This window comes from Zingiber officinale, chromosome 7B, assembly GCF_018446385.1.
Source record: "Zingiber officinale cultivar Zhangliang chromosome 7B, Zo_v1.1, whole genome shotgun sequence".
NCBI classification, from domain to species: Eukaryota; Viridiplantae; Streptophyta; class Magnoliopsida; order Zingiberales; family Zingiberaceae; genus Zingiber; species Zingiber officinale.
Window position 1 is genome coordinate 104689011 of NC_055999.1, and position 8359 is coordinate 104697369.

An 8359-nucleotide genomic window follows, 5' to 3' on the forward strand; every position below is an offset into this window, starting at 1 on the left:
GCCACCCATAACACTCGGGACTGCCGGAGTCTCCCCCCGGCCAGCCAACCTGAGCTGAGGATCTATCACCGCCGGTCACCTTCACTTGACAGGCGAGCTCATCATCAGCACGCCGAGCGGCGAATAGTTAGGCGTTCACCCGAGCGGCACCACCATCAGCAGCAACAACTCCAGCCAAGGGCCAACCCTCGGGTCTCCCATAAGCAAGTCAGACCGTCTGCTCAGGAGGAAGAAAATAGAAGTAATTCCACTCGGGGGAAAATCAATATCATCGCGGGGGGCCCACAAGTGGGGACTCCAACCGAGCCCGCAAGTCGTACGCCCGACAACTGGAAATACATGCTGTGGGATGCAGCCAAGAGAAGGCGAGCGTGTCGGCGATCAGCTTTGGTCCTAGCGATCTCGAGGGAGTCGAAGTGTCGCACGATGACGCCCTCATCATCCGAGCGGTAATAGCAAACTACATTATTCATCGCATCTTTATTAACACAGGGAGTTCGGTCAACATCGTCTTCAAGAAAGCGTTCGACCAGCTCCAGATCGACAAGGCGGAGCTACTACCGATGACCACACCCTTGTTTGGATTCACGGGTAACGAGGTTACACCAGTCGGTCAGATTAAGTTGGCCATTTCGCTCGGAGAAGAATCACTCAGAAGGACGCGGACTGCTAACTTCATCGTTGTGGACGCTCCCTCAGCATACAACGTCATTTTGGAACGACCGGCTCTCAACGAGTTCCGGGCGGTCGTCTCAATTTTCCATCAGAAGATCAAATTCCTCGTGGAAGACCAAGTGGGAGAAGTTAGAGGCGATCAGTTGGCAGCACGGCGTTGCTATGTGGAGATGGTGCGAGCAGAGTTGAGGTCCGCTCGGAAGGCCCCCCGTATCGAGGTAAACACTATAACCGAAAAACCGCCTACTTTTGTTTATGAAGAAAAGGAGGAGGTACAGATTCATCCGGCTCGATCGGAGGTCACGACGTTCATAGCCTCCGACCTAGAGGCAAGCCAGAAGGAGGAGCTGACCAGATGTCTCCAACAAAACCGTGATGTCTTCGCGTGGTCGATGCACGAGCTGCCAGGAATCTCACCAAGCGTCGCGCAGCACGAGCTACATGTCCGGTCGGACGCTAGTCCCGTCAAACAGAGGAAGCGGGACTATAGTACCGAGCAGAATGTCATAATACGGGCGGAAGTCGAGAAGCTTCTGGAGGCCGGCCACATACGCGAAGTACAGTTCCCAAGCTGGCTCACAAATGTAGTGCTAGTCTCCAAGCCCGACAACAAATGGAGAGTCTGCATCGACTTCCGCGACCTGAACAAGGCATGTCCGAAGGATTTTTACCCACTGCCCCGGATTGATCAAATGGTGGATTCGACCGCTGAGTGCGAACTGATATGCATGCTGAATGCATATCGGGGTTATCACCAGGTGCCGCTCGGCCGGGAAGATCAAGAGAAGGTCAGTTTCATCACAGCGGATGACACTTACTGCTACAACGTTATGCCTTTCGGACTGAAGAATGCAGGGGCTACGTACCAACGACTCATGAACAAGGTGTTCCGGAAGCAGATCGGGCGAAACCTAGAGGTATATGTTGATGATATACTCATTTAATCATTCCGAGCGGCTGACCTCTGTGCAGATATAGAAGAAACTTTCTAGGCATTACGGGCGTACGGGATCAAGTTGAACCCGCAGAAGTGTCTGTTCGGAGCAAAAAAGTGATCGTTTCCTAGGCTACATAGTCACCGAACGAGGCATTGAGGCCAACCCTAGCATGGTCAAAGCACTACAGGATATGTCGCCGCCCAGAAACTTGAAGGAAGTCCAACGCCTTACGGGTCGCATTACAGCGCTATCCTGGTTCATCTCCCGGACGGCCGATCGGATCATGCCCTTCTTCAAGATCCTGCGCCGGACAACCAAATTCCAATGGGATGAGGAGTATAACCGAGCGTTCGAAGAACTGAAAGCCTACCTAAACTCATTACCTGTATTAGCTAAGTCATCTGTCGGCGAGCCTCTCCGCATTTATTTGTCTTCAACCGAGCACGCGGTCGGTTCAGCGCTAGTCCGGCAGAATGGCGAAGAACAGTCAATGTATTTCCTTAGTCACATTCTAAAGGATGCTAAGTCTCGCTACACTGGTCTTGAGAAGCTTGCCTTCGTACTTGTTCTAGCCGCTCGAAGGCTCCGACCCTATTTCCTGGGGCATACGATCATTGTCATGATGAATAGCCCCTTAGGCCGAGTTCTACTGAACCCCGAGGCGTCCGGGCGACTAATCAAATGGACCACAGAGCTTAGTGAGTTCGACATACAGTATCAACCCCGGACAGTAATCAAGGCACAGTCGTTGGCAGACTTCATAACTGAGGTACAAAATCTCGAGCCCGAAGCCACCTGGAAGGTGTACGTAGATGGATCGTCCACTCGGCAGGGAAGTGGAGTAGGCGTGCTGCTAGTTTCCCCCCACGGAGAACGAATGCACCTATCCGTACGGTTGGACTATAAAGCAACTAACAATGAAGCGGAGTATGAGGCGCTTATAGCAGGTTTGCAGGCTGCTTGGCATGTGGGAGCTAGCAATGTTTTAATTCATTCAGACTCACAGTTGGCCGCTCAGCAACTTTCAGGAGCATTTGAGATAAGCAACGTCAGGCTCAAGCTTTATACGGAAGCCTTCGTCAAACTAAGGGTCGGTTTCCAAGAGGTGGTGATACAGAAGATCCCCCGCGCGGCCAATCAAGCTGCAAATGAACTGGCTAAGCTGGCCAGTTCGATATCACCAATCGTCATTTAGCAGCCAGTCGAGCAAGTGTCCCTGGTCGCCCACATCGATCGGATGGAGGGACTCACATTTCCAAATGACTGGCGAACGACTATAATAGAGTTTCTGAAGTCAAGAGCAACGCCGTCCGATCGGTCGGAGGCACATCTGCTCAGAAGAAGAGCTGGTCGGTTCGTCCTCATTGGTGACCAGCTTTACAAAAAAGTGTTCTCTAGACCTCTGCTTAAATGCGTCGGCCCGGAGGATGTAGACTACATTTTGCAAGAAGTACATCAATGCTTATGTGGCGGGCATCCGAGCGGTCGCTCGTTGGCAAGGAAGATTCTTTTGGTCGACTATTTTTAGCCGACTTTACAGGAGGACGCCGCCCGGACAGTCGCCACATGCTTATCCTGCCAACGGTACCACAGTTTCTCACATCGTCCCGCGGAAGAATTAAAAACTTCCATGGTGTCCTGCTCGTTCGATCAATGAGGCATGGACATTGTGGGACCATTTCCAATGGGGACCGGACAGCGAAAGTTCTTGCTAGTAGCGGTGGACTATTTTTCCAAGTGGATTGAAGCCGAGCCACTAGCTAAAATAACCGAGGAAATGGTCAAGAAATTTATATGGCAGCATATCATTTGTCAGTTCGGCATCTCGCGACGACTCATCTTCGATAATGGGAGGCAATTCTCGGGTCAGCAGCTCAAGGAATGGTGCGAGGGGTACGACATTCAGCAAGCCTTCACCTCTGTAGCATATCCCCAAAGTAACGGGCAAGCCGAAGTCACCAATCTGGAGATCTTACGAGTTCTCTGGGCTCGGCTCGACCATGAAGGTGGCAGTTGGGTAGACGAACTGCCCGGGGTATTATGGGCGCTCCGAACGACGCCCAAGGAGGGAACAAGAGCGACCCCCTTTCACCTGGTGTACGGTGGAGAAGCCATCGTCCCGGTAGAAGTCGGAGAAGAATCCGACCGGATCAAAATCTATGACGAGAACAATGCTGAGCGGAGGCATTTGGAGCTGGACTTGGTGGACGAGACACGAGCCAAGGCCGTCGTTCGGTTGATGGCGTACCGGCAGAGGATGAAGCAAAGCTACAACAGACGGGTAATTCCCAGATCTTTTCAGGTCGGCGATCTCGTCTGGAAGAAAGTCAAGCCGGTCGGCGACGTGACCAAGCTGGGAGCTCCTTGGGCTGGGCTGGGCCGTTCAAGATTGTAGAAAAGCTCCATTCGGACGTCTATTACCTCGAGGATGAAGATGGACGGAAGCTAGAGCGACCATGGAGCGCAAATCATCCCCAGCCGTACCGAGCTGGGTGAAAGGTGTGTCATTGTAACTCATAATGTTCAATCCTGCTGTATCTTTTGACCGCAGGAGTAAAATTAAAGGAACAATTTATGTCGAATGAAGACCACAGACCGGCGACTATAAACCCCCCGGTCCGAAGACCGTTGAGCAGCGACGTTAAATCCCAGAGTCGGACCGGCGACTATAAACCCCCCGGCCCGAAGACCATCGACTGTCGAGCGGCGACATTAAATCCCATAGTCGGACCGGCGACTATAAACCCCCCGGCTTGAAGATCGTCGAGCGGCGACGTTAAATCCCAGAGTCAGACCGGCGACTATAAACCCCCCGGCCCGAAGACTGTCGAGCGGCGACATTAAATCCCAGAGTCGAACAGGCGACTATAAACCCCCCGGCCCGAAGACCATCGAGTAGGGACATTAAATCCCAGAGTCGAACCGGCGACTATAAACCCCCCGGCCCGAAGACCGCCGAGCGGCAACGTTAAATCCCAGAGTCGGACCGGCAACTATAAACCCCCCGGCCCGAAGACCGTCGAGCGGCGACGTTAAATCCCAGTGTCGGACCGGCGACTATAAAAACCCCGGTCCGAAGATCGTCGAGCGGCGACGTTAAATTCCGGAGTCGAACCGACGACTATAAACCCCCTGGCCCGAAGATCGTCGAGCGGCGACGTTAAATCCTAGAGTCGGGCCGACGACTATAACCCCGCCCGAAGATCGTCTAGCGGCGACGTTAAATCCCAGAGTCGGACCGGCGACTATAAACCCCTCGGCCCGAAGACTGCCAAATGCCGCTCGGAAAGAATGCGCTCGAAGAAGTAACATCAACAGAATCGGAATTTTATATTGACTCGTCGCATAAAAATATAGAGACTAGTGGGCCAAAAGTTAGATAACAACGGATAATATTAACTCGCGGAACGGTGAGCATACAGATGAAACTTCAAAATATAAAGACAAAGACAAGCTAAAGACGCTTCTCACTCCAGGATATCAAAGATGGGTTTGGGGATGGTTTCTAGCAGTCCAGCCATGTCTTTGGGGAGGATAGATGTCGTCTCGGGGAGATGGCCCTTAGCCTTCAGATAAACGGTTGTAGCCCGGATGGCTTCCTCAAAGGCCAAGACTAGTCGATCGCTAAACTTCTCGCCAAATTCGTTCGAGCGGAAATTGTTCTGCTTCATCACCGCGAAGCGGCCTGATTCACCGTCTTGATATTCCTTTAGTGTGGCTCGGGAAACTTCGAGAGTGTCTTGGAGATCCTTCTTATCTCCTTGAAGTTTAGCTTCAGCAGCTGATTGGCTTTCTCGCTCGGTGGATAGCAGGTCGGCCAATTCTTGGATGCGCTGCTCCAGCGCTCGGGCCTGCACATTCTTTGCTTCTAAATCAGAGACGGCCCTATTCTTTCTGTTGGTCGCCAGCTTGATCTCTTAGTTGTGAGATTTAACCTGGGCTTCAAGCCCAGCTACCCCTGGTTTCCATACCAGAAGACTTGTGCCGCTCGGCCGCAAGCAGTTTCTCTGTCTTGTTCAGTTCGGAACGAAGCGTGGCGTACGAAGGCCCCTGAGCAGGCACCCCTCCAGAAATCTGGAGTTTTTTCAACTCTTCCTCCAGCGCAGCCAAACGGTTGCTGACCGCGATGTTCTCCATCCAGTTCTGCGCTCAAAACGAAATAATATCAAGAACCAATTTAAATAGCCATGTAGTAGGTTGAGGAGCATACCCCGGTAGCTTGCTACAAGTGGCTGTCATCAAGCTGACCGGGAGTCATCAAGGCAACGCGGGCCCTCGCATCCTCCCATATTTTGACGAGCGATCCGTGAATAGTGATTTGATACTCCGGGGCAACTGGCCGATCAACCGCCAGAAGAAATTCTTCTGTGGGGAGATGGAGGATGGCCTTAACCACTCGACGGCCGCTCGGATCCGACTGCGCTGAGGCTGCACGGCTGGACGACTCGTCGAGCGGAGCGGAAATTATACCGGACCGCCGAAGCCGGAGATGAGCCCGGGGCGGGGAACTGACGGGCTGCGCTTCAAGGGAAGCTACTGGCAGATCAAGCTGGGAGGGAGTTCGGTCCGAAGAGATGACTTCGACTGAGGCGGGGCCGGGGTGATTACTGCAGAGGGGGCGCTGACCTGCTCTATCACCGGTTCCACAGATGTAGCTGAGTGGGTGTGAAGGTCCGTCCGGTGTCTTTTGCGTATCACCAGGGGGGAGTCCTCGGCCGAGTGCCCCGCGTCTTCCGACGCCGGATGTCCGGCAGACGATATAGCATCACCGACCGTTTCGGTTGTAGGGAGCCGAATGACCAACTCTCCAACTGCCAGTGGAGCTTCTTCGCTTTCACCCTCGTGTGAGCCGACCGGTTCGATGCTCAGATCGACCATCTCCTTAGCTGCTGTCGCCTCTACCTCGGCAGCTTTCAACCTCATCCGATCAGTAGCCTTGGCACGCCACATGATGTCGGCTGTATAAAAGAAGAATAAATCAGTTAGACCAAAAGGAAGGGGGCGAGAAAAACACTTACCCATGCTGCTCGAAAGCTTGGTTTGGATCGGGCTCAATCTGAATATGTACAGCACACCCTCGCAAAGCAGCCTGTGGATGTTGAATCTCTGCCCGGCCAGCAGATTGGCTGCGTGAAGATAATCTGGTTGACTCTTGTATTTACCAAGGTCCGGCGGGTTCGGCACAGTGGTCTGCCATTTAGTTTGGAAAGATGGCCGCTCGGGAAAACGAAGGTAGAAGTAGTTCTCTTTCCAATGTTTGTTTGAGGTCGACATCTTGTCGAAGAAAACAAGACCGATCCGTGACTGGAAGAGAAAGGTGCCCCACTTGGACTGTTTGGGATAGTAGAAATAGTGGAAAGTCTTGGGGACTAAGCGGATGTCGTGCAGTCTAAAGAGGACAACTACCCTGCACAGCAACCTAAAGGAGTTCGGGACGAGTTGGCCGAGCGGGAGGCGGAAGTAGTTGCACACCTCAAGGATGAACGGATGAACAGGAAAACGTAGACCGGCCACAAACTGGTCTCGGAAAAAGTAAACAGTGTCGATCGGAGGGTCGTGTGGCCGATCGGAGGGGGTGACTAGTATTAATTCATGGTCAGAAGGAAGTTCGAAGGTTCGGGTGAGGCTCAGCGCATCCCTCTCGTCAAATCGGCTCTCCGTGGTGGTATACCAGAGGCCGGGGGCGAGGTCGAACTGGCGAGAAGAACTGGTCATTACCAGGACAAGAACCGAAACAAAAGAAGGCAAAGGTTGACGAGAAGAATAGCCAGAACAGTGTTCAAAGGGGCACGAATACGGCGAGAGTGCAAAGAAAAACGTAAAAGAACTGAAAGGAGAAAGACGAAGGGGCCATACAGAAAATATGACCGAAGGAGAAGGCGAGGGATCGCCGGAACGCAGAGAAACGAGTTCGCCAGAACACTGAACGAGATGGAGTGGAAGTCTTCGGATGCACACACTCGATAACGCGAAGCGGCTGGGAAAGAATAGACGTCCTTATAAACGTTGGGCTCGATCAACCGGAGCCCTCCGATCCAGGTCGTAAGATCCGAGGAGCAAATCTGACCGTCGAATTCGAAAGGCCAAAGGTCACATTAGCCCTGACATCTCGAGCGAGCGGTGACGGCTGCGCGACCATGTGGCGCTCGCTTATGGGTCGCATTTAATGATCACCATTATGCGGACGTGGTCGCGTGTTCAGCCTTAATGGCGGTGATTTGCACGAATTCCGAGGAGATTCCAGGGATAGCAGCGTTGATCAATGCCGGAGCAGCGGGACCACTGCTGGCAAACAAAATTTTCCAAGTGCTAGCCCGTGTCGCGTCGATCGGCATCACCCGCTTGCGCAATCCCCGATCGGATAGACACTAACATTGGTAGCTGAGCGGCAGGCGTGTCGCCAAGCCAACGGTCCAGTCTGTCGGACTTGCCGCCTCTTTCGACTAGACTTGAAGGGAAGGCACGTGATCCGGTGGTAAGGAGTGGGGGCCCACAGAGGAAGGGGTCAACGACACGGGAGAGTCAAAAGTCCGGCTGAGTCGGGAGGAAGTCTCCCGGCCGACCGGCCTGAGTAGATCCCGGGCCGGCACGAAGACAGCTCGACCTTGGGTCGAGCTTCCGACACTCACAAGCTCCCTTATAGAGGAACCTCTAGGCCGAGTAGTCAAGCTGCTCGGCCGAACTGCAAAACAACTAGCTGGTGCCCCATCCGAGTATGTGACCGAGCGGTCGTCTCGCCCGGTCCA